Below are 20,560 nucleotides of genomic sequence, written 5' to 3'. Positions count from 1 at the left end.
TCTCACCCTGCTGGGCTCCTTTCTAAGCCCTTTATAAAATTAGTCATTGAAATAGCCTTTAAGCTAACATACGGATGATCATCTTTCATTCACCCTGAAGGAACTGATGTGCAGTGAGCTTGAGCTCAAAAGCACACAGCTCATAGCTGAGGAGCCTGGATTTAGGCTGAGGCAAATATGGTGTGAGACTCCTGTGGGGACCCTAGCAGACAATGCAGGGGGCGACAGCACAGAAGACTTGGCTCCACCTGACTTTGTGGCCCTTTGTGGTGAACTGAGCTGAGGTCCCGCCATGCTGTCTCTGTTGCTGTTTCTCCTCCAATTGCTTCCTTCCCTGCCCTCAAAGAACTCCACAGAGTGCACCGAAAGCTAGGCTGGATGCAGAGGGTGGCTCTGATGCTGTTTGGAATCAGGTGTGCTTCATCGCTGAGCAGACAGTGTCTGGAAGATGCCCCATCTACTGGGACATTCACCTGCGGGGTGGCCTGGCCTTGTGTGGAATTGCCCTCTAGCCTGAGGCTCTTCTCTCCACACGCTGGTGGGTGGCTGAGTGCTAACAGAAGGCTGTAGTCTTGGAGTCCCTGTATGGTGAGTGGGGTGTGAGTGACACAGGCTGAGGAAAGGAGCCTCCAATGGAGGCCAACAGCCTTGGGGCCTCAACAGCTTTGACACAGGGGACTCATGGTTCTGTTTGTCAGGGGGAACCCATGGGCTGTGCCCTAGGCTGAACGTTTCACTCAGGTGCTTGGTTTGTGCTGTTTTGGGAGTCTGCACAGAAGGCCCACGGGTGCTCAGCACTGACTTTTACATGAAGAGTGGAAGCACAGATATGGTATCCTGGGGCTAGCTGGCCGCGAAGGTCCGTCCACTTGCACCAAGCAGAAGAAGCTGTATTTCCAGACGTCCTTCCTAGATGGTTTAATCGATCTGCCAACAAGTATTTATTGGTGCAACAGTGCAGCCGAGGAGGCTGGCAGCCAGCCAGAGCTCCTGGTATTGATGGGGACCAGAGAGGTTTTCCACAGGATGACTGCAAGGACACCCTCCCCTTGTCAGAGTGTGTTCCTACTCTGTGCTGAGCCCACCGCCTTCCTGCTCAACACTCAAGGAGTCTTGTGTGGGCAGTGAGGTCCTCCCAACTTCCCTGATGACAGGATGTGGCTCCTCCACCAAGGTCCATGTCTGACCTCCCCGTCCTCTCTCCGTTTGTCATCCCAGCTCACTGCCAACCCGGGAGACCCTGTGTCTGCACTATCAGTGAGTGTCCCCAGACCCCTCTCAGTGCGTCTGCCCACTTTGCTCAAGTAACGGAGAAGCGCTCAGGCGGGGATGACATTTGGGGGACATTTGTGACAGGTGGAAAGAGTCAGGACTTAATGCATTTATGTTTCCTTTTAGTAGGTAAAGATGTGGGTTGGGTAACAGCTGTCAGTAATACACACAATTGTGCACTGAACATCCTCACCACATTCTCCAGTTCCTGGCCTCCTGTCATACTTGCCACCAGCCACCATCAGCAGTCTCTCGCGTATCCTTCCAGAAATATTTACGACAGGGAATTTTTAGATCACACTGTAAGCAAGCTCCGCATCACGGTTCCCTCCCCCTGCCTAATGGATCTTGGCAATTGTTTAAGTGTCAGTTATGGTAGAATGGCCTCATTTCTTATTAACAGTTGCATGTATTTTCATAGTATGGCTGTCTCATGATTTAATTATTCAGATCTCTATTTTTGTACAGCCAGGCAATTTCCTGTAAGAATAAACTTTTAATCTTAATTTGAATTCCATTTATTCCCCCTTCCCACTACTTAACATTCTCAAGCCTCCGTTTTTCCATCTGTACAGTGGGACACTTAGAGGACTATGCCAGATGCTGGAGACGTGATGTAAAGGTGAAGTGTGGCCTAGCACATAGGTGTCCCGCTGCAGGAGTACCCATGGGAACTGTCATCACATGTTGGCCTTTCCCATCATCCCACTGAGCTCATCTCAGGTACCCAGGGAGCACTGCGGATGATTTGGTTTCTAGTCTAGTTACATGACTTTGATGCCAAGAAGGCTGTACACACCTTATTGCACCAAGGTTATTTCAGCTGTCTAACCCAAACGTAAGATGCACATCAGCACCATAAGAACCTGGCATCCTTGCCGGCACAGAATAGGCCATGATCCGTATGTTTTGTGGTGATGCCAATGCCGAAGGGAGATGCCTCTGAAATAGAGACCGCATCTGTCTTACCCCCGTCTATCCCTCCCCATAGCCCCCCCCATGGAAAAGTACACTAGGTGCTGCGTAGTGGGAGCTGCCTCTCAGTCTCCGCAGCTCCCTCTCTTGTAGCACCCATACACAGACTGCATAGTAGGTGTGTTGTGTATGCACATGAGTGTCTTGGCCTCTCACTACCCGAATAGCTTTTCTCTTCTCCTTCACAACAGGGACTGAGTCACAATTTTGCCAGAGCAGAAGGAGCTGCCTGTGATCGCCGCCCCCTTGCAGTCTGACCCATGCGTGACCCGTCCCCACTTCCCATTGTGTGCTTTGCGGAGCACATCTGGCCCCATACAGACCAGCTGGAGGTTGTGTGATAGGCCAGGCAGTTCCATTCAGGACCTTGGCATTCAGAAACTGGCCTCCTACCTTTTATTCTCCACAAAAGGAACGGATTTTCAGCTGAGAAAGAGGCCTTACTCAGCTGCCCGAGGCCTGCTTTGAGGGAATTTCCACATTTAATGGTCACACGAACAGTCCCACACAGCCCCGCCTTCACCGAGGGCTTTGACATGTAGATGCCAGTATCTAGAATCCGGTGTGGGCAGGATTGATGTCACTAAGTGTCACTCTGGGTCAGTGTGGTCTGGAGGGAGATCTCGCCTCAGGGTTGCCTGGCACCCTGGGGACTGAGTTGCTCTACCTAGCTGTCACCTGAGTGAGTCATTTTAACTCTGAGCTCAGTTTGTTTATCTGAGAAAGAGGAATTTATTCTGCTGTGAAGCGTCAGAATCATGGATGATACATCAAAAGTGACCCATCTAGTTCCTGGCACACAGTAGGGCCTCACAAAATAGTAGACACAAAAGTGCTAAGTTTGTTGCACGGATTGAGTGATTGAGCCATTTCAAAGCTTTCCCTCTGAGTGTCTTGTTCAAGTCTTTCTCTGACAGGCTCTGTCTCCTGATGGTGACCTGCCTGGTGAGCCTGTACTCAGCAAGAACAAGACGCACCACCCCTGCTGTGGTCATGTGCACACCAGTCAGGAGGAGACGCTAGGCGGAGGGTCTGGCCACTGTTGGACATCTGTGGAGAAAAGGGGAGGAGGCAGAGTGTCTCCCAGCGTTAGGGTGAGAAAACATGGGGTGCTGTGCCAATTGGTAGCCACATTGTATAGGCTGTTGTGGAATGGTCCAGAGCACTGGGAAGACTTGCCAAGGTTGCCTACCTAATTAGCAACAGAACCAGAGTCAAAACCCAGGTTCCAAACCTTTGAAGATGTTCCTGGCAAGAAATGAGAGAGTGAATCACCAGTGTGGTTCATGGCTGTGGTCTGGAAAGCTGGTATACGATGCAGGATAGGGTAGGTGGGGGTGCTGAGCTTGGTGAGGACCAGAAGGACCAGGAAGGCTTTTGTGGGGAGGCCTTAGCACAGAGGGAGGGATTAGACCTGTATCACTCCCTTCCTGCTCTACACACACACACACACACACACACACACACACACACACACACACACACACGCACACAGGGAGAGATCCTTGATGGCTTCCTTGGGACTCCTCCAGGTCAGAGACCCTGCCCATAGTTTCTGCAGACACTGGAACCAGATACTTGGGACAAGAACACTACTGTTTACTATGTGGGCAGCATGGGTACAGCTTTTTGTCTTTCTCAGAACCCTCATCTGGGGAGGGACTGTAGTGATGACATTTGTCCCGGGGATCTTTTGACAGTGCCAATTATGTGTGACCCACTAGGTCTGTGGAGGCCTGAGATTGTGCCTTTCTAACAAACTCTGGGATGATGCCAGTGATACTACATGTTGAAGATGTAGACTAGAGCAGGAGTCCTTACCACCACACTGTCCCCAGAAACCCCTACCTCTCGTCTACCTCTTCCTTGCCGGGTGACCCTGCAGCCAGGCTAGTCTACAATTCCTCCATAGTTTGTTTGGTCTGTGTGAAATGGCATGCTTGCCCATGAAAGCAAAGCCTGGTGCAGCTCAGTCTGCCTGAACCCATTGTCTCTCCTTCCAGCTGATGGCAGGGCAGGTCCTGGGCCTTGCACCTTATCCCTATGTGGTCTCAGCATCTTCTCCTCTCCTCGTACCGGTGAGAAGCCAGCTCATGGAGCTGTCTAATACTTACCTGTCATCCACAAACTAGAACACTGAGTGTCGTGTCCAGTTTTCTGTGGTGACAGCTAGGTCTTGGCTGTGATGTGGATCATGAGGATGCTGAAGTTGGCATTGGTCACCTGCAGTGCCACAGCTCCTACTGTACACTTTTAAACCCCGTCCACTCCACCGCACTAAGTCTCGGCTCGTCCCATGGCACTGGTGACTATTCTGGGTGGGAGGTGCTAGGATAGCAATGAATGAGCAAGCATGTTTACAGGGGCTGTTTCCATAAGCGGGGAGAGCTGCAGCCTGCAAGCATGTTTACAGGGGCTGTTTCCATAAGCGGGGAGAGCTGCAGCCTGCAAGCATGTTTACAGGGGCTGTTTCCATAAGCGGGGAGAGCTGCAGCCTGCAAGCATGTTTACAGGGGCTGTTTCCATAAGCGGGGAGAGCTGCAGCCTGCAAGCATGTTTACAGGGGCTGTTTCCATAAGCGGGGAGAGCTGCAGCCTGCAAGCATGTTTACAGGGGCTGTTTCCATAAGCGGGGAGAGCTGCAGCCTGCAAGCATGTTTACAGGGGCTGTTTCCATAAGCGGGGAGAGCTGCAGCCTGCAAGCATGTTTACAGGGGCTGTTTCCATAAGTGGGGAGAGCTGCAGCCTGCAAGGCTGTTGGCAGCATTTTTTTTTTTGTTTTGCCATTCCATCAGGGAGCCAGCTGATTCGCCTGTCTCGTCCTTTGGTTATAGCAAGGGGGTGGTTAGCATGAGTTACAGTCTGGCCCAGACACTAATAAGGCTGCTGTCGGAGGCCTTCCATAATTCAAGGGAAGGCTGTGCTGTGTAATGGCCTTCTTCGTCAGATCTTCCAGGGCTTAGGGCCTCCTTAATGATTTATTTGCCTAGGATGAAATTAAGCCAAGACAGTGTGAGCTTGGAAAATACTGCTTGCTGGCTTCCCCAGTTCATCCTGTGCAGAGGCCACTTTCTATAAATAGAGCTGTGAGAAGCCTGCTTCGTGACCTGCCTGCTGGGAGCCCTGACAGGCAAGGGTTGCCCCACCACAGACCCTTGAGACTGCACCTGGCCAGCACGTGGCCCCTGTCTCTGACTCACCAAGCTTGCAACCCCATTGGTACAACGGAGGACAGATACACTAAGACTTAACCCTGTCTCAGCTTCAGAGTCCTTTCAGGACATGATTTTATATATATACACAATCATTTGATGCTTATGTACGTGTGTGTTGCCTGCTTGTATGCATATGCACCACCTTCATGTCTAGTGCCTGCAGAGTTCAGAAGAGCTGCCACGTGGGTGCTGGGAGCCTAGGTCCTCTGCAAAAACCACAGATGCTGCTAACCTCTGAACTATCTCTCCGGGACCCAATGCATGCGTTCCCAGACTGAGTTCCAGAACTTGCCCTTCAAAAATCATTTTACAGGGGTGCCCCCCAGGGCAAATGCAGATTTGCTTCTGGTGTTTAGTGAGGTGGGTGACAGTTCTCTGCCTGAGGCTTGGGCCTTGGTAGCAGGGCTACATAGGTGGCTGTCCCTCAGTGAAGGCCTAGTGTCATGAACTTAACCCATGTGCTAAGAGTCAAATGGGATGTCTATGTAAAGATTTCTTTGGAAATCTAGAACCCATGAGAGCCCAGTCACCTTAGGAGGGACATGAGTATAAGAGCACATTAGAACTGCATGGAGGTAGTGGTGCTGGGCACAGGGTTGGAAGGGGCTCTGCCATCCTATTAGTGCCTCAGTTACACATTGGCCTAGGCATCCCCCACACCCACTGCCAAGCTTGCCAGTGTCTTTTCTGTGCTTCCTCATCACTTGGCTGTTCGTCATCCTGACCCTTCCTTTGTATATGAGAGCTTTAGTATATGCTTGGTGACTCGGTGTTTCTCGGGTCTTGATCTAAAGTTCTTGGTCCCAGGTCTGCAGCCCTCTGATTGGCTTCCTCTGTTGGTACAAAAAGCCCAGCACTGGCTAGAAGCTAGCTATCTGGGATGCCCTGCTGGGATAAGGGACAGGTGGGGAAAGTATGGGCAAAGCAGAGCAAGGAGTGGTACCCTGAGTCTCTAGAAACAGGTCGGAGAATGCTGTCCAAGGTGGAAGCCCTCTCATTGGCTCTGAGACCAAAAACATGCTTAGCAGATTTCCTGGGGTCTCTATTGCTATGAAGAGACACCATGGCCATGGCATCTCTTATAAAGGGAAACATTTAATTGAGGTGGTAGCTTATAGTTTCAGAGATTCAGTCCATTATCAATATGGTGGGTATCATGGCAGATGGACAGTATGCAGGCAGACACGGTGTTATCTTGATCCAAAGGCAACAGGAAGTGAACTGGGTGTGACTTGAGCATATATGAGACCTCAAAGCCCACCTCCACTGTGATACGCTCCCTCCAAGGAAGCAGTATCTACTCCAACAAAGCCACAGTTCCTAATACTGCCACTCCCTTTGGGGGCCACTTGCTTTCAAACCACAGTAGAGTTCAGCTGCTTTCCTTTCCAACGTGGAGAAGGTATGTCACCTAAGTGAAGTGTAGGGTAGGGTACCACTGTTTTGGAAAGGTGTCCATACTCCACCCGTGTCTCCGCAGGACATCTATAAGGTCCATAAGTTGGTGGGCAATGTGTGGAAGCACTGCGCAAAGCCACATCCCCAGAAGCAATCCCATTCTCATGTGTGCCCCTCTGTACCCTCAAGGTCATTTGGGTACATTCTCAGGCCCTCAGGTCTTGGTATCTCCTTGCCCTCCTGTTGCCCCGATCTCAGCTTCTGATGCCTGGTGGGTTCTCACTAAGTGCTAGTTGCATGAATGGATACTTAGTTGAGAATTGGGACCATGCTATGAAAAGCCCTCATGACCAGGTTGTGGGAAAATGCTCCCTTCCCACAGTACTTTCACGAAGCAGGAGTGTGCACACACCCCTCACTGGTGCTTCTGGGAAGGAAGCTCAAGAGCTTGCCAGTTAGTGAAGAGTTCTAAGTTTACATTAGTTGTGCCCCACACATGGCTGCAAAGACATGATCTGGGCAGTCATTGCTGCCCATAAGTGCTTATCTTTCTACTGACACCAGCCAGATCCATGTGTCTACAGTGAGCTGTGTAGACCTGTTTTCTTTAGTGGGCTACTCCATGACTTTTTGGTCTGATATGTGTCCAGCATTGGGAACAACGTGATGACAGTTTAAGCAAGAGACTGACTGAACATCACCTAGACAAATAAATGCATGTTTATAATCAATCTGGATATTGAGAAATGTGATTGTGAGAACAGAGTGAGGGGGGCATCTGACAACTGTTACCTGGGGGCTCCTTGGGAAGAGAGACTGAGACGAACCCAGACCATGAGGTGGGGTGACCAGTGAAGGCTGTAGAGGGAGTAACTCGGTGGGGATGAGCCTGTTGCCAGCAGCACTGGACACAGTGGGAAGTGAGCACCATGAGGCCCAGGGGTCAACACTGCCTTTCAGGCTGCTTCTGGACCAGTTTGATTGAAAGGGACTTTTATTTTCTCATGTGAGAGCAGTACTCCTCTCTCCCCTCCACCTGCACGTAGCTCCTGGTTCTACAGAATAGCCTTGGTCAAAGTACATACGATTTTCCGTTTTACCCACAAATTGTTGGAGGAGTCAATGGCTGAGCGACACCGGGGGTCACCGTGAGCCACGGAGCAGAGCCGAAACCCGCTCATTGCTCTCTCCCCTCGCTGCTGCTCCCAGCCAAATGCAGGGCTGTAGTTTGCTTTGTTTTTTTAACAGAGTTCATGAGGTTTGCTCAGGACCGTCTGGGAGTCCAGCTCACAGAAGACTCTGTAGAGTGAGGACCCCAAAGTGTAAGCCTCAGCCAGTACTGCTGTCTGGACAGGTGTTTGCACTTCTGTATCTCCCATGTGGAACCATGGGCAGGTGATGCCGGGCATGGAGCCTTCCCCCTTGCCCAGGCAGAAGCCAACCTTAACTACTGTGCTTCTAGCCCTTTACATTCTTGGAGAGACCCCGGGAAGGCGGGGCCAATGGAAAGTTCTGCTGAGGTATACTCTACCTATACTTTGTGTCTCTCAAGATCAGAGAACCCCAAAAACCTCAAATTACCCAGGGTAGAATTAGTGGGTAATTCCTTTTTTACTGACACAAGCAACAGTCCTTGACTGCTAAAGGTAAACAGATTGTACAGTTGTGTGAAATTTAAAATGTGCTCTTGAGTTGAACTTACTTGATATCCCAGGGTCTGTGCTGGTTGTGGAAGGAGAAATAGGCTAGGTCCTAGAAAACATACTGGATTGGGAGCCAGGAACTGGCTCTGTTTGTGTCTTGGTTTCCCCATCACAAGAAAGAAGTTTGGACAAGATGACCTCAGGGGTCTCTGCCATTCTGTCATCTCTGATGTTGGTTGTCTGCACTGTCTGACTTGTTTGATAAATTCTTTTCATGACCATGCCGCCTGGTAAGGTAGCCACTGGCCACAGGTGGCTTCTACAATTAAATAAAGTAGGCCTTTAGTTCCTTGACTGCCCTGCTCACATGCAGGTGTCTTCCGACATGCCTAGACGGTAGCCACCATATTAGACAGTGGAGTTGAGGTTTTCAAGACTCTGGGGAGATCTGGGGGCTCGTGGACAGAGCAAAGGGCACAGCTTCCCTAAAGACCACTAGGCACAGTGCGGAAGTGTGGACTTCAGGCACACCTCACTTATGTGAGTTCTCTCAGGGCTCACTAGCCAGTCAAGGAGGGTCAGTCGGGAACTCGTTCAGTTAGAAGCTCCTTCAGACCGGACTGGAAACCTCAGAGAATACGCTAGGTGGGGAGGAGGCTGTGAGGAGGAATGCCAGGAATTCCAAGGCAGCCTGGGGCAGGGAGGCCCCAGCTGCAATTTCCCAGAACCAAGGTTGAATTTGTCACTAGCCCACCTAGCTCTCTAATTTTCTCAAGTCTGTAAGCCCAGTGAGCTTCTTGTCCTTGTAGGTGGGAGAAGAGTAAGTGGGATGGGTTCTGGGGTGAAATGCGACCCCCAAGAGTCCTGTGTGCATGATTAGGGCACCACAAACACCATACTTCATTCTGTGGTCACACACACTCCTGTTTTGGGGTTCTGTGGTATCTGTCTTGACTTCTCAGTAGGGCTAAGGACTATTTAGAGAAGGGAACAAGTGCTTTCCTTTGTCCCCACAACCCCAAACGCCCAGCAGCCTCCCATGGCCCACGCTGTCCCACTGTAACAGATGGTGCTGCCCACCGCTGTGCAGGGAGGCCTATTACCCTGTGGCCTTCGGATTAATGCTTGAGAGTTGCTGAACACTTTCCTTGTCTGCGACACATTTCAGCATCTGGTTGGGTCTGGTTGTCATTTTCTAAACCCATGGCTCATCTCAGCTCTGATCTCTAACCCTGCCTTGTATAAACAAATCCAGGGCAGAGGTCAGAGGCCAGAGCTGGGTCTTGCCGGTGTTTCCCATGGGATGTCTTGGTGGAAAGTGGCCTGGAATCAGGTTTCATTGTTGCCCTCCCCAAGCTGAGATAGCCTTGTGTCTGTAGTCCTCCTTAGGAAGTAGCGTTTCTTCCTGATTTGTTGACGTGCTGACCACCCTGATATCCCCAGCTGAGTTTATTGCTCAAGTCTAGAGCTGGTTTTCCTGAAGTCACTACCACAGACAGGTAAAACAGAGGGAATTTAACTCTTGCCTGGGAAACCAGTGGTGTAGGTAAGTCAGTGACACCAGTCAGGGACTGGTTCAGCATCTTAACGTGCCATCTCAAGGACAAGAACACAGACAAGATGCTAGCTTGTCTCTGATCAGAACAGATACTTGGATTCTGGCCTGTCTGATCTGCTCTGGACCGTGAGTCTTTATCACCCAGTGTCCTCCTTCCACAGCATCCACCCCTGTTTTGGTCCTAGGATGGAAATCAGGGCTTTTCTGGATTTAACTTTAAGGCTGGGTTTAGCTAACCTGTGTGACAAGAACTAGGTTTGACACCCTGGACTTCTCTAGACAATGGCTTGCCCAGCTTATTTTGCATATCCAGGGAGTTTGAGAGGTTCATGGCCTCCCAAGCCTGGCTTAGACATCCATGAGGACCTCTGTTGTCTCTAGATGGCCCTGGGGGTAGTCCGTGTGGTTCCTGGACACGTCCAGCAGGGTACACACTGAAGGTTATAGCCCTTAGTTCTTCCTGCCCCTAGAAGACTGTGGCTAGGGACTTAGGTCATTGCCTAAGCTCTGCCTCTTCCTCTGAGAAGACCCAGGGAGGTGGGTGCTGTGAGTGACTCCCTCAACAGAGCCCACGTCCTGGCTCTTCCACAACAGGAGCATGGGCTCCCAGACCTCCTCCACCAACGTGGCCTCTACTCTTGGCTGTTCCTCCACTCCCTGCCTGGATATCACCCCATTCCTCCATCTGTTCAAAAACCTTCTTCCTTGAGGCTCTGAGGATGACAGCATAATGCTTATAAAGTTCTCTCTTGTGACCTAGTCCATACTGCCTGGCTGCCGGAACACGGTTGCCGTTGATACAGGGGGTCTGACACCCTCTTTGTGGGACTAAGCCATCACTCACATCCTTCTCTGATGAGTGTCAGATCTCCTGAGGCCCTTCAGGGCCTAGGAAAGTTCTGCAGCTGGGCAGGAAGCCTGGGCCAGACACACAGCTCTGCCAGTGCAAGCTGTGGAGCTCGGCCCTTGGGTATCATCTGTCAAATATGGCCCTCGTGGTTGAGAGGCTGAGCCGTTCCGAGGAAGAGACCAATGTTACCACCTAGAACCCATGTGGCTTGCCTCCTCTCCCCGGTGGCAGCACCAGTACCGACCCAGGCAGACAGCAGACACACAGTAAGTGCTTCTTGACTTTTTCAATCCCGCGCTTTCCTTTGCCATGTTCCGTGTTGAAAACAGCTACGAGCTGGACTCAGAAGCAGGTGGTTGCTCAGAAATTACATCTCCCTGCACCCCGTCAGCCCCCCACAGTCCTTTCTTTCTCCTCCCCCCTCCCCTTCACAGGCTCTCTCCACATGCCCCTCATGCTGCCTAGGTGACTGCCCCAGCCTATAAATCAAAACGGTCCCTGGAGACCTTTGACCCAAACCAGATGGCAATCCTCTAAGCTGAGTTCAGCAGCCCACAGTGCTTGCCGACCCCCCTTCCCCCCACCCCGCCCTGGGCTTGGGGCTCCTGTAGGCAGCTGCCCTGTCAATCACCAACAGCAGTTTAGGACTGTGACCACTCTTAGGTTACCCGGGACATTGTGGATATTAAGTCACGGAAAAATCTCCTGAGGGTCTGCAATGTGTGTTTTCTATGCCATAGTCAGTGGCCTGGCTCGTTGCCTAAACGGGCATGGCCCGTGTTCAGCCTGCCTTCCTCCTTCCGGAAGCCCTCCTTGGCAATACACCCTCCATCATCCCTTTGCGGGTGTCTCCGTCTATGCTTCATTCTTTGTGTAAGCATTTGCTTTCTACTTTCTGCCAGGGCCCCGGAGAGGGCTGGGCAGTTGTCCTTGTTACTAGAACTCCCACAGAAAGCTGTATTTTGGATGACTGTAGGAACGGTGATGGGGCTGGGGCTCCCTGGAGACCCAAAGCCCATGGGAACTCTGAAGATGCCACAGCCTTGGAATCCAGGGCAGCTTTCCTGAGGTGGGCTGGCTCCTTTTGTTGTTACTGTTGTTTTATTTGAGACAGGCTCTAAACCTATATCGCAGGCTGTCTAGGCTACCCTAGAACTCACAGCAATCCTCCTGTCTCATCCTCCCTAGTGCAGGGATAATGGGCGGCCACCGTATCAAGCAGGAGCTGATCTGGGTGGACAAGTTGGTGTTTGCAGAGGATATGAAGGATTCAGACAGCAGACACAGCACACACAGGGCACGGGTACAGGCACAGGGGATGCAGCTTGGTGCAGTTCAGGGTCAGCCAGCCAGGAAGAGACTGCCAGTTTTGAAGGGTGTCGGTGGATATAGAATCTGGCTGCTTGTGATCCAAACCACTAATATGTAGTTTTAAACAAAACTAAATGTTTGTTTTTCTTTCATGTAAGAGAAGCCTGAAAGCAAGCAGTCTCCAGCCACCTGCTTAGACAACTGAGCGATGGTTCTGGCCATGTCTGTGGCAGGGGTGGGGCGGGACACTTTTGTACTTACAACCCTAAATGATAGGCTTTTCTTTAGAAGCAAAAGTTTGGTCCTGCTCAGTGAGCAGGAAAATGGAAGTGACCCTGGAGCTGAGATTTAAAGCTGTGCTGTCCACAGGGGTGGGGGAAGAGCCGGAGCCACGGTAGAGTCAGGGAGCTGTCCTGGGCGAGAGGGTGGGGGTAGGGGGGTGCACAGCAGAGTCGGGAGCTGAATCTGCTTTGTGCTGTGGGGCACGAGTGACTCATTGGTGTCCCAGCTTGTAGGCCCTCAGGGTTCAAACCCCTCCCCAAGACCTGTCTTGGAAATGGGAGGGGAGGCTCTCACATTTACATTGTTAGCGCTGGCTTTCAGGAAAGTTGCCATCAGGCCACTGGGGGACACAAAAGAGCATAGAGTAGCAGGTACAACAAAAGCCTACATGGTGGAAAATCCTGTCACCGGGCCATCTAGGGACCTCCTTATCTATGTGATGCATCCCAAGACTCTGAAGTATGCTGATATCTGCAGGCCACACCAGGCCCTGTGTGTCCTGTGTTCTTTCCCAGGCAGACAAGCTTATGACAATTAATGTATACAGTGGTTACCATGAGAATTAAACACAACTGAGCCAGGTGTGATGGTATACACCTGCAAATTCCAACACTTGGGAGACTGAGACAGGAGGATTACCACAGGCTCCAGGCTAGCTTGGATGCAGCTGAAGTCTGAAGTAGACAACAACAAAAAGTAGACTGAAATAAAATAAGTGATAATATAGCAGGCACCACAGTGAAAATGTATGAATGGTTCATTTCTGGAGTTTTTCCATTGAATATTTTTAGACAAAGAGGACATAACACTGAGGAAAATGGAGCCTTGAGTAAGAGGGTCTACTTGACTTCAAACAGGCTAGCTGAGGTTGTTTCCCGAAGCAAGATGAAAGCCGACTTTTCCTACTTTTTCATGCTTTTTCTCTTTCTATTCGTGTGTGTGTGTGTTCTTAATGTTTTCCAAATCCATGCGTACAAAGTGATAGAAAGGCAAGAAGTCTAATGTCTTCAACATGCTCTGTGTGCCCACACCACGGTCATCACCCCTGTGGCTACAGCCCTGCTGTGGCCTTCATCTTCCCCTAACCTGGGACACAGTAGCTCTAAGGGACATTCTGTCTCAGGGCTCAGAGGGACTGTAATGGAAGGCCTGCTGCCCACTGTGGGTGAACTCACCCACTCTCCCTTGCTTACCTGCCTCCCTTCCTGGACTCCCCAACTCGGTTTTATTTCCTAAGGTCCTCTCCCCAAACTACCTTTCCCCAGATCCTTGTCAAGGTCATCCAAGCTAAGATAGGTCCTGTGGAAGAGTTTCCCACAGAGCTTCACAGAGCCAGGCCCCCTTTTACACATGCTTGGTATTCAGGGCACACGTAGGGCGGGACTCACCCCTCAACAGCCTGCTTCCCTGGTAGCTGAATGAGACTTTGTAGGAACTTGGGAGCCACATGCCATGACTGAGACCAGCCCTGCTAGAGGGTGACCATCAAGGAAGGGACATTATGAGGAATCCTTGTCCCTTCTGAGAGGTCAGCCCAGCATTGACCAAGCTTCCCCCATTTTTATGATGGCTGAACAGAGTCCCCAGATCCACAGTCCTGGTCCAACCCACTGCCCAGCAGAACGGTCCAGAGGGATGCCAGGTACCACAGGTCTCAGAAAGGGGACACCCAAAGGAGAGGAGGCCAGGAGTAGTCAGAGGTGGTGATGCTGTCCATCCTGCCAAGTCAAGGTAGTGTTGAGAAGAGCCTGGGCTGGCAGAAAGCACAGTCTAGGGTGGGACCTGAGTGAGTCTGAGCAGGTCTGGTGGCTCCTTTACCATCATTCCCTGGACCACAGTGAAATGCCGCCCCCCCCCAATGCTGAGAGTGGAGAGATGAAACTCACGTGCTAGGCAGGCGACCTGCCACCAAGCCAGGCCATCACCGCCCCAGCAGCCCGGTCCTATAGTGAACTCCCTGTAGCAAATATCTTGGCTGCTGGGTATGGCTGCCAGCAGCCTCAGGGTCAGAAACCAGGTGAGGGATGGATGCGTTTGGACCAAGCTTTACCTTATTTTCTGGGGAATTTGTCAAAAGCTTGTTATCTTTGAAAAACCAATTTTCAGGGATTTCACAGGAATCAGTCCAGAATCTGTGGGTGTTGACAGCTTGGCTGTTAATCAGCACGGTGACCTTGGGAGAGTCCCTTTAGGCCCTGCTGTGGGATCACTCTTCTTGCTGCTTGCAAAGTGACAGGCTGGCCAGAGCATGCGCCCTGCGAAGGTGAGCAGTACTGGCCACTGGTGCTTCTACTTGAAGAAGCTGAGCAGGAATTCCCATCCTAACTCCTGCCCTGACTCCCACATGGCGGGGAGGGGTCTGCCTAGAATTAAACCTCCAGCTTTACTCCTACCAGCCAGTCCCATTCCATGGCTGGGTTTTACCATTTGCTCTTTTTTTTTTCTTTTTCAGAGACAGGACTTCTCTGTGTAGCCCTGGCTGTCCTGGATCTCACTTTGTAAACCAGGCTGGCTTTGGACTCACAGAGAGACTCCTGCTTCTGCCTCTCAAGTGTTGAAATTAAAGGCACCCACAGCCTGGCTATATTTCCTTGTGTATTTAAAAAAAGAAAAAAAAAGAATTGCAGATAAAATAAGCACCACATACCAAAATTAACCAGACCCTGATGCCTTTACATCTTAGTGAACTTCTACACAGCTAGAATATGCATTCTGAAGCCGTAGAGCTTCACACTGGATTTTACAACTTCACTGTCAAATACATTCTCTCTCTCTCTCTTTTTTTTTTTTTTTTTGAGACAGGGTTTCTCTGTATTGTTCTGGAGGCTGTCCTGGAACTCACTCTGTAGACCAGGCTGGCTTTGAACTCACAGAGATCTGCCTGCCTCTGCCTCCCAAGTGCTGGGATTAAAGGCATGCGCCACCAACGCCCGGCTTGTCAAATATATTCTTATAACTTAATTTATCATCTAAGCCAAAAATCTATGACAGAGTTGGAACTAGAAAAATAATTCATTTTATGTCCTCTTTCAAACTGATGTCCATTACCTACACGCAGTCTGACCTCATCCCCTTCTCTTTATCCTTTCTGTATACATGTTATGCTGTGTGCACATGTACGTTCATTTACATCTATACACACACTATTGACTAGATTCCACATGAATGGAAAGGGTTTCTTCTTTCTGAGATTGCGTAACCCTTCTTAAAATTTATTACACATTATTAATCCATCCATTTTTTTGCAAATTTTATAATTTTGTTTTTCTCTAGCACTGACTAGTATCCCATGTGTATGTGTATATATATATATATATATAAATATGTTCATTATTCATCCATCTATTGTTGGACAACTAAGTTGATCTCAATTCTTTGCTTTGGCGAATAAAGCAGCAGTAAACATGGGAGTATAAATACCTCTACGGTAGGGTACAGTGTTCTCAGGGTATGTGCCCAGGAGTAAACTGGAACATAATGATAGTTCTATTTTGTATTTTTTTTAAAAAACTCCAAACTTATCTTCACAATGGTATATTAATTTTTTACACACATCCCACTAACAATGGGCTCCTTTCTCTCCACATCCTCTCCAATTTTTGTTGTCAGATTTGTTAACGATAACCATCTGATTGGGGTATCTCAAAGTAGTTTTAATTTACATGTCCCTGATGGCTAGGGATATTGAGCGCTTGTAAAAACAATTATTGGCCATTTGTGTTTCTTTGTTTTTGAAAACTGTCTATTCAGTTCATTTGCCCATTTGTTGATTGGCAGTTTTATTTCCTTGATGTTTAATGTCTGCAATTCTTTGTAAATTCTGGATGTTAACCCCTTGTGTGACATGTAGCTGATAGAAATTGTCTCGCATCCCATGGCTGTCTGTAGGCTCTGCTGCTTCCTTTGCTTTGCAGAAACGTTATGGCCATGGAGTCCATCTGCTGATTGCTCATGGCTAGTTCCTGTGCTGTTGGCGCTCTCTTGAACAGTTCTTGCCTACCCCAATATCTTGGAAGGTGTCCCCTCTGTTTTCTAAGTTTCAGTGTTTCCAGTTTTAAATCAAGATCTTTTCCATTTTGAATTGATTTTTCAGAAGGTGAAGATGTATATCTAATTTCTTTCTTCAGCAGGTAGAAATGCAGTTTTGCCAGCACCATTGTTGAATATGCTCTTTTCTCCAATGCTTGTTTCTGCCTCCTTTGTCAAAAGTTAACTGGGCATAGCTTTGCTTGCTAATTTACTTTGGGGTCCTATATTCTATTCCTTTGGCCTGCTTTCATGCCAGTACCAAGCTGTCTTTACCATAGGATAATTTGCTGTAGGGCATTGTAATACCTCCAGCAGTGTTCTTACTCCTTGGGATTACCTTGGCTATTTCTGGTCTTCTGTGACTCAGTATGAATTCTTATTTTGCTTTGTCTAAATCACTAAAACAGGACATTGCAATTTTGATAGGTTTTGCATTCTATAAGTTAAGGCAGAATTAATGCCTAGTTGTTCTGCAGATATTAGGTGAGCACTTTCTGTGTGCCAAGCACTAGGATAGGCACTGAGGAAACAGACCAGCAGGGACAAACCAGCCACAACTACCTGTCCTCAGGAAACTGCGATGTTACTGGTAGAGAGAGGCAGTCGGTGTAAAGACAGACCGAAACTTTAGACAACAATAAGCATTATAGACAAAAGGTAGGGAGAGAACTAGAGTTGGGGGCTGTTGGAACTGGCAATTTAAAGTAAGTAGTTAAGGAAGGAAGGCCGCACTGATAAAGTAACATTTGAGCAAAGAACCCAAAAGAAGAGAGGAAATGAGTCATATGGTTGTCTCAAGAAAAGGCTATCATGGCAGAAGAAGCAAAATGAGGGACAGGCCAGAGACTGGCTGGCACAGAGACTGGCTGGCTGGTCAAGTGTAGTGACTCAGTGGGATGTGAGGTCCCACGAACTTTTGGGATGAGAAGTGACAATATATATTAAGAGTTTTTGGGGTCACTTTGTGTTATAAATATATGGTACAGGATCAGAGAAGGAGGGAGTCTGGCTCAGAGACGGCTCTCATACAGTAAGAATCATGGTGACTGGTCAAGAGACTGAGCAATGACTGGGTGCTGGACTTGATATGAAAGTATGGTCACAGGATTTTGGGTCCAAGCAACCCACGGGATGCAGTTGCTTTGGAGAACTGCAAGCTGGGGTGGGTGTTGGAGCTGGGCATGTACACATGAGGCTCAAGAGGCAATCAGGCATCCCAAAGAGAGCTATGTGTGTACAGGGTTGGTGTAAGATGCTTCATAGCTCTACCGAATTTTCCCAGGAAGGAGTGAAGCTGCAGAAGAAATGAGACCACAGGACTAAGCCCTTGGGCATGGTTATGCAGAACAGGGACAGACCCCATCACCACCACCTCAGTGTCAGTGTGACTCTATGCCACCTATGCCACCGGACACATGAGTCTTTAAAAACTCGGGAGCGGATGCTAAGTACTTGAAGTTTACCGCATAGGAGAGGAATTACCACCTCAGAGGCATGCTGTCTCCCACTTGAGCTTTCCAGCCATGAAACCCACTTACCACACTATTGACCCTCGAACCTGCTGAGCAAGAATGTGTTAACAGTCTCCCACATCAAATCAGTAGGAAGCTTTGGTTCAGAGGGACAGAGGGAGGTGCTGGTCCTACCCCTCCGGTTCCTGCACTACCTGTTAACACTGACCTATGGCTTCACTGAAGGCCGTAACAGGTGCCACTTACCAGCAAAGAGGTGGACTGAGCTTTGCTTACAATTTTGCCCAGTGGCAATACCTTGCATAGTAGGTGGCACAAGAGCCAGGGTCATTCTCCATGGCTAAGGGACACAGTCTGAGACTCATGGAGAAGGTGACAGGGCATCACTTTCCTCTTCCAAAGCAGACCTGCAGACTGCGCCACCCTGCACTGCTGCCCTTCCCAGTCCAGTCCACGGAGCATCAAGCACTAAGGACCATGTCGTGAACTGTTGAGGGAGCCAGAGCTAGCAGCATACAGGTTAGGTGAGGCCTCGGATTGTAGGAAGCTGGGTATTAGTTCTGAAACAGATGGAAATGTATTCAGACCTCAGTGTCCCTTTTCATGTCAGGGATCCAGTGCAGGTTATTGCATCTCTATACACTTCGGTGTCCTTTTATGTAAGTGCTGGGTTCTTTTGTGTGACTTGAGAACTGGAAGTGACACGGGTAAAGTGAGTGACAGGGCCTGATGAATAGTGGACATCATCAGTGCCTCCAGTATTAGCATTATTAGCAAGGGAAAGATGTAACCAGTCTGAGCTCTCCGTACCCTTTTTCCTCACTCAACCTGTGTATTATTCTCTACGAGCGACAGATGACCAGTCAAGGAGGACTGGTCAGAACTTGCCACACGGCAGCCTTCGTTAGTGATGGAACTGGTCCACACGTCTGTGTGCCAACCTCAGCTTGGCTGGGATCACCAAGATAGGACAGGGTGACTCGGAGCAATCTGGTCCCTCTCTAGGCTCTACCCAGGCAGCTGCTGGCTCTGCCATACCATCCGGCCCTCGAGAGGAATGCTCAGAAGACTCCTGCCCTGGAGCATGCAGCATCTCCAGTGGCCTCCTAGGATTGGTAGTTGTACCTAAGAGTTGGGAGAGAAACTGAGGCTGAATGAAATGGCCTGGGCACTGGCCCAAGGTAAGGAGAGGAACAGGAGCCCAGGAGTGCCAGCACAGCACACACCGCACGTCTGAATCTCTCCTGTGTCCTGATTACAGCACAGGGGCCTATTCTCCCCACTTTATGAGGCTCAGAGAGGTGAAGGGAGACACCCAAGGTCATGCTAACCAAGCCAGTCTGATGATCCAGCTCTGCTCCATCCATCCTCCACCCCCACAAGGCTCTGCTCACCACCTGCAGCACAGACCTCAGGAATGGGCTTGGGGTGGCTTCAGAGCCAAGCTTACACTGCCTAAAGTGAAAAGGTAGCAGGAGTCCCACCCCAGGAGGACTACAGAGTCTGAAGGCAGGGTGTAGCCACGGTGAAATGGGAACACTTACCAGGTCATACAGGGAGATGAAACAACTCCGTTTGTGGAGTCTATAGGGTTCAAGTGTTTCCAGAACCAAGCCCAGAAATGCCAGCTAAGGTGGGGGTGACAATGATGATATCTCTAGTGACGTGGGGGATTGTAGGGAGCATTTGCTTCTGTCAATCTCCCAGCAAAGCTGCAAGGTAAGGGTAGTTATTCCTTTCTGTTACTCTTTGCAGATAAGGTCACTCTAGCTGGGGAGGACACCTTACTTGCCCAGAGTTACCCAGTGAATAAGTAGCAGAGTCAAGACCCAAACCTAGGCTGGACATGTTCTAGAATACAGCTCACCTAAGAGATAATTTGGTTTTTCAGAACACTCCATCTTTGCTATAGCTGGGCTCAAGAACCACAGTGGATTAGTCACCATCCTCTTTTGCTGGACGATGCCATGTGCCAGCTGCCAGGCTGGCCGTGCTGCCCTCCCCCATGCGTACTCCTCAGGTCTGAACATAGCCTTATGAGCAGAGGCACAAACCAGAAGCCAGGATGTCCTTGTCGATCGACACAGCGAGTTCTGTCCACTTCCCCTGCCGTCCAGAGCCCAAGTCAGACCTTGCTAAACCTGGACCAAATGATTATCTCCTCTGACAGCTCTTCTTCTAGAGGTCACAGTTCTGACCTGTGCCTCAGTTTCCTCTCTGGGCAGCAGAGGTGAACAGGACCACTAACTTGGGGTGTCCATAAAAGATACAGGCAGAACTTAGCAGGCAGTTGGCAAGTGACCCATGCCACCCTGGCCTGCCCAGCTCTGGGTTGGAAGCTGGGTATGTTCTCTTCTTCCAGAGCAGCGTCTGCTGCAGCCTCCCCACCTGGGAGCAGTCAGCATGGTCACCCTTGGAGGCTGGCACCGCCCGTATCCTCTTCCTCCTTGACTGCCACGGGCTGCCCTGTTCCGTTACTTCCCTGCTTTGACTGTGAGCCTTGTTGGACTGCCCCTGTGATCTCCAGCCCTGGGTAAGCAGAGTGAGCATGTGGGA

General features: G+C 49.9%; 1 protein-coding gene across 1 annotated transcript in view; it reads left to right on the top strand.

The window, feature by feature from the left end:
• The window catches only part of Spsb4 (splA/ryanodine receptor domain and SOCS box containing 4), an 83,263-nt gene that overhangs the window by 24,262 nt on the left and 38,441 nt on the right, over positions 1 to 20,560 (top strand). The gene's annotated exons all lie outside the window — the stretch shown is intronic.

This window comes from Mesocricetus auratus, unplaced genomic scaffold, assembly GCF_017639785.1.
Source record: "Mesocricetus auratus isolate SY011 unplaced genomic scaffold, BCM_Maur_2.0 Super-Scaffold_100691, whole genome shotgun sequence".
NCBI lineage: Eukaryota > Metazoa > Chordata > Mammalia > Rodentia > Cricetidae > Mesocricetus > Mesocricetus auratus.
This window is presented reverse-complemented; position numbering and strand designations above follow the sequence as displayed.